Here is a 6,774-nt window from a genome sequence, read left to right as displayed (position 1 = left end):
ATACCATACTTCGTCGCTATACATCGTAACTTTACACAGTGAACTTTTAACAACATTATATGTCCAATTTGAACTACTATGCATACAGATAGTAAAGCTTACATAAATTTTAAGTCACGTAATTTTGTTACAAAATTATTAGTTTTATGCCCAAGTTTTTACCGAACTTTTACCGAATTGTCTTTTGATACGGTTTCTGAAAATTATATGACAAAACAACAAGAAAGCCGCTCAAGGTGAGCATCGCCTTCGCATTGTTCGTGGTCTTTATTGTTTCGAATTATGTTTAGGACCACGAGTACGCACGAAAGTTTTCCATGCGAGGAGTGTCAATTGCGTCTATTGAAATCCGACAATTATTCATCTGCATCTCTACAGGTGTTACAGGATGGGAGAACAATCTCAGTAAGAGAAAAAGCAAATTAGCAAACTGTCATAAGAAACGAGGTGGATAAAGTAGAGGTAAATCCACACACGAGACACGAGCACACACAAAGAGATTTATTATCCTTCGTACGCTCAATAGAGATAATAGTAAAAAAATGAAGTGCAGATTACAGCAAACACCCGGACGATATCGCAATAGATCTACAGTACTGGTCGCAGTGATGAGTCTACACAAGAAAAAAAAATGTGTAAAGATCAGTGTTGGAAAATAATTGCTTCTAGCGATCAAAAACGTAGGAGCGATCAAATTCAGATCCATTGAAATCACTACTTGTAAGCGGCAATACTTTGGATTGGGCTTTGGAACGTCATGAAAAATTATGTTCGTCGATTGATCGTGTTAAGAAATTTAACAGATACAGCCCATCGATTGTGTGCTCTGCGTGAATTTCAATACAAACAACAAACAAAAATTTTAGCACGCGTGTCCGAACATTCGCATCATATTATGATTTTTACTGATCTGACTTGAGCAGTGTTTTACCAGTAAACACGTTATCGTTCGAAAATGTCAGCTTCTGAATTATTGAATGTATACTGACACAACCATGCCGAGAGCCTTGGTTGCCACAACGATGGTGATATGATAAATACGCTTAATAAATGCCAGTCACTCTGCTGCCTCGATGCGATAAAAATAGTGGTGTTTATAGATTCATAATGCTACAATATTGAAATATTTTGACGGAATTCTGGTGGAGTGCTGGGAGCACATCATGATTTGGCATTGTGGATTTGCATTTAAAAAGACAAGAAGCCATACAGGTCAAAAACATTCAATATATAGCATGAGATTTCCGTAAAGATGAAGACGATTCAAGGTTGGCTGAAGGTAAGTGATGTACCTGACTTGAAAGAACCAATAGTAAAAATATAATCGAAAATCATTGATCGTCATTGTTATGAAAATTCCTAGCATGTGGACTCGAACTATCACAAATAAAAACAAGAAAGATATTCCATAAAATTTAGCTCGACGTCAAACGCTTAATTATTGAATACTACATGCCTTTTAATACGATGGGCAATTCAAATCTGAAATATAATTGAAGACCACACCTAGAATACACAGTTATCTTATTTTTAGCAACGGTGTCGACTGAACTTCAAAAATAAAATCCATGACTTTCCATGATGCATTATTTTTCCCTGATTTTTCAAACTCGCTCTTAACCGATATGTTTAATCAATTTATTTATTTTTTGTGAACATATTGCAAAGATTAAGTTAAGTTTGTTTGTGTTGAAGCTAAAATATTTTTGATGAATTTTAAAAATCTTGAGGTCCTGTATTTTCCCAAGAAAGTATAAGAGAAATTGTATATCTCTTGGTGCAAGCATCGTATCCAAGTTTTGTTATAAAATGTGAATAATTAGCAACCGAGAAAAAATCCAGAAAGAAATTGAGAGAACTCAACATTGAAATTGCCAGAGTTCATGATATAATCTGCTCAAAAAGTTGATCCAAAAGTGACTTTGTGTTCTTGTTGTCGGTACGATGAAGTGCGTGAAGCTTTCAACTGCCTATTTCAAGAATTGCCATAGAAGAGAAAATCCAGACATATGAGCAATTGTAAATGAACCGATATATATTCGAAACTGCTGATTTTTACACGGATATCGTAAAGTTAATAATATTCCTCGATTGAATTTCCACATTCCTTGGTTCAAAAATAAAGTCTATGATATTCGCAGAGTTTCTATAAACTGATGACACCTATAGTGTTTCGGGAATAGGGAATTTTGGAAAATGTGCTGAAGATTACCAGAGTATTATAAAATTTTGAACGTGGTCATAGTTTATGGAATAAAATAAATAAAAATATCGAGGTGTCTTATTTTTCCAGCAAAGTTCGGGTTTTCTGGAACATTGCTTATATCCAAAATTCGTAATTCTTGAACCAAGTACCGTAAAATAATTTCTGTCATGATTCATGAACAGCAATTCCTCTTAGCTACCCAAGAAAAATATTATTTAAAAAAAGTTTCTCACAAAGTTTTCTATAATGGGAAAAATATGTTCTACCTGATAGAAAAATTTCAAAATATTCTTCTTGCCTGTCAAGACGTAATCTACTAATGATAAAAATTTCATGATCTTTTTTATTCATGCATTCATGAGTCATGACCAAAAACTTACATTAACGACGGCACATGACCGACCAGAAAATCCATTTGGCCATAACTCAGGAAACACAAAATTTACGAAATATTTACCCCTAAAAGCTACGAATTGATAAAAAACAGTTTTTTTGATAATCTTCCAAGAGATAGAGTAAGACAGTCATAAGTCTACTTACTCCCGCATACAACATTTGAAAAATCCTGGACCCCTCGGCTTAAACTTCTACCATAGTTTCGAAAACTGTCCGACAATCGACTTTGAACGCATGTTTAAACGCCAAACCAAAATTAATATGATACTAAAAAAACTACTAAAATAACGAAAAATGTAGCTAAAAATATTTCCGATATTGTGCCAGTATCAGCATAAAAAGGCATACCTTTTTTAACCTAAAACGCCAAAAGTTACTGCAACGCAATTAGTTTAGCATTGAAATTCAGCCGACACTCAAATAACGACACTTAACGAGGTTCATTTCTTCTAGCCACCCTTCTAAACCGCTGCGGAAAATGTAAACAAACGTGTTTTCCTCTCACTAATACACATCCACCGATCAGCGGTTTCTCTTGTTCGGAAGAGCGGAGCGAAATTATCGTCTTCCTTGTTTTGCGCAGAATCGCTTCTTCACACTAGCACTTGTGCACTTAGAAAAAAGTATGATCGAAAACGTCAATCACTGACTAAGCAAATCGATGATTCCCCAATATTCACAGAAATTATGAAATAAATCTAATTTATCAGTCACCACTGTTCTGTTATGTGTAATGTACGTTCTTGCTTGCTATTCTATCAATTAACATATGTCACTTAGTGCCATTGACTACCAGGCCTACCTGGTTGATTTGAACAAACACTTTGCGTAAGAAAACAGTTTACTTCCGCAAACGACAAAACAAACTAGGTATGTTGAGTTTGCACTGGTGATTGTTTTATTTGCACTAGATAGACAATGCTTTTAAACAATTGTTTCAATTAAACTTGGCTACAGATGGCTCTAAAGTTTTTTAAAGATTCTGCAAGCAACACCAACTCCAAGCAAACCCACAATATATTGAATTTTCTGCTTTTCTCTTGCTGACTCGCAGCAGTAGTTGCTGTGGATTGGCACAGCATAGAGAGAAGTGTTTGTTAGTATGCGCATATATTTTTTACAAACAAAGGGGTCCCGCCGATCACCCCATTAGCTGGGCTGTACGATCGTGGATAACCCCCTTTTGGTGGTAGTGCGAAGTGTGCGAAGTGCATGCGGTTTCGATACATAGGCAAACAACAGAAACAAGCGGGTGCCAAGCCTATGTATTTATGTATAGTAATTTTATACCGAGTCTATAGTATCATGTTTATCAATAATTATCCTTTGAGAAAGTTCAGAAATATTTACCTATTTTATAAACGTCAAAAATCTGCCTTCTTGCGATAGTCGACATGTTTAGCGCTTAGTAACAGCCTCAAAGAGAACTTTTGACTATGCTACTGCTAATATTTTTAAATTTATGCATGGCAAGAAAATATCATATAATAATAACAGCAATATTGTCATTATTGTTTCTATTATTATTAATTACTCAAAGGAATGGAATGTGTGGTATTAAACGGCAAACATTACTCAGATTGATTACTCCCGATCAATATAGTCAGTAGACTACCGCTACGTCTCGAATTCTCTACTGGTCAGTTTTGCATGCGTGTGTGTATGCGCGCCACTTGAATCGTGTGTTGAATTCACAACAAACCGCGCATGATTGAAGTAGATCGACCGGTAGCACCGGCTATAAATAAAGAGCGTTAATAAGAGTTTGGCGGAACATAAATGGTGAACAAATTCGGAATGCCGATGTTGAACGCTCAAAACACATATTAAAAATTATATTAATTTATGTTAAAATTTGTACATTCCTAATCAATTAAGCTTACTGATTTTCAACAGTAGAAAAAAGAAAATTCATTACTAGAGGACCCTGCAAACTTCGTATTGCCACAAATTGGGCTGAAAGTTTCAGATTGTAAATTTCCAATGAAATGAGAGAGCTGCTGGTTTTTAGAAAAAGGAGTGTACACTCAAGTACTTTTTTTACACGGTTTAGTTTTTTGAGTATTAAGAACGGGGTAACTTAGAGACCATTTATTTATTTCTCAATACATTTGGGAGTAACTCGACATTCCTCACGTAGATTGTAAATAGTTTCTTAGCTGCACCGTGTTCGAGTAATCGAAAAAAACAAACCGTGTAAAAAAAGACTTGAGTGTACTAAAATTATAAAACTAACCCTCCAGTGCCCAGCCCTGCTATTTGGCGAAACAAAATTTGAACAAAATCACTCATAAATTTCGAAAGCACTTTTTTCATGGAATTGATGTGTTCATATTGCTTTTCATAATTATCGAGAAAAAAAACAAAAAAAATATACTGTGACAATAATACAGAGGCATTAACAAATCCATCGTGGATTAATTGATTGTTTAGGTTAAACAACAGCGTGATTGACGACCTGCGATTTCCAATTCCTTAATTAATGCCATGCTGTCGGTGTTAGTATTGTTTTCTTTTCGGATCGTATTTTATAACGGCTTTGTTCCAAAACTAAGCCAATGATAACAGACGTGAAAACTGTTTCACATTTACCTTTCTCTTGAAAAAAAAAAATAGCATATTGAGTTTTAAGCCAGCACTTCAAAGCTTAGTGATCTGGACAGCATTGGCTCATTTGTCAAACATTCGGCTGTAATATTTGAATTTCTACTATTTCATCTTCATACATTGGACATATTTCTACTATAATAAAAAAGCTGCACGACTACTATTTTTTACACGTTTGATTAACTCTTTATGAGTTTCTTGATACCATCTTAAGACATTGGAATAACAAAAATTATGTGTTTTCAGATAGGAGCTTAATCCATTTAAAGCCTATAGAAGTCATAAAATTCCACGAGTTCAACTCCATCCATGCATAATTCCTTATTTTTAAATGTCTTTTAACACTTACTAATAACAAATAAATTACAGTACACCAAACTTGAGGAACACAGTCTATTCCAAAGCAAAAAAATCATCGTAAGTTGAACTTGATGTTATACAAACGGAGTGTTGTAACCGTTTGTAGACTATCGTTAATGAAATTCAACTATTAACATGGTGGCGAAATGTAAATACGCTCGAAAATCTCTAAATACGACGACGTTTGTAAAGGTGCAATTTACTTTAAACCAGTTAAACCCATTCTTATTCCATCCACTTAATTTTAATTAAATATCTTTAAATGAATGAATAATGTTAATCGATGCATTGGAATTATGCTGAAGTTGGATAAATGAAATTCGCTGTTTAATCTAAAACTCTACTTCAATGAGAATAGGTATATTTTTATCAAAAAATTTACAATACAGCGTCCCGACAGTTTTAACAAAATATTCTAAATACCCTTTCTATCAACAGGCTACATAATAGATCTTCTAAACAAAACCATTGGGCACAAAGGCAACGGAAGTAGCCCGTTGTATCCTGAAGAAACACCTGAGATAGTAACTAGCAACGACACCGTTAGTCGAAAACTCACGCCGCCCGAGTCGGAATCAACCGGATCCCATTTCTTGCAGGATTATTTTGTTCTGATTAGCCGGATTCACACCAGTGACCAGGGCATATACTATCTGGATTTGTCTAGTTCCGTCAATGAGTCGTCCTCCAAATTATCACATAAAGGTCGAACAACTGAGTATCCAACAGCTCCAATGACGTACGGGATAACGGTTAAAGCTGATTACCGTATGCGTCATGGAATCCAACTGCTAGGTAAGACCTTTGAACCTCTTTGATGAGGAATCATAAGAAGCGGCATGAGTTCTGTGCGATCAGCGATGGAAATCACTGTGGTTAAATATTGACATGATTAGGGGAAAGATGAGCTTTGTGTGTTCAAACCCGTTTTACACTGTTATCAGTTCAATTATTCGTTAAACTAAAACACAAAATAAAAACAATAACACAGCAGTCGAAAAACAAAAATAACTTGTGGAACACTAACGGGCGTGGTTTCGTCTCAAAGGAGTGACTGAAGTTGGCGCCCGATCTCGAGATGAATCCACATAAAGCAGAAGGGCACACACTATCGCCTAGGTCCGTTCGGTAAAAAGTCGGCGTTTGACGTGAGTTAGATGCGATAACCCACGTCAACAAAAAAAATGAACTTTAGTATATACATT

At 35.3% G+C, this 6,774-nt stretch overlaps 1 protein-coding gene across 1 annotated transcript in view; it reads right to left on the bottom strand.

The window, feature by feature from the left end:
* LOC128732903 (uncharacterized) overlaps positions 1–6,774 on the bottom strand; it is a 69,367-nt gene that overhangs the window by 53,529 nt on the left and 9,064 nt on the right. The gene's annotated exons all lie outside the window — the stretch shown is intronic.

Source organism: Sabethes cyaneus, chromosome 1 (genome assembly GCF_943734655.1).
Source record: "Sabethes cyaneus chromosome 1, idSabCyanKW18_F2, whole genome shotgun sequence".
NCBI classification, from domain to species: Eukaryota; Metazoa; Arthropoda; class Insecta; order Diptera; family Culicidae; genus Sabethes; species Sabethes cyaneus.
Note: the sequence above shows the minus strand (reverse complement) of the source record. Positions and strands in the feature narration are given on the sequence as shown.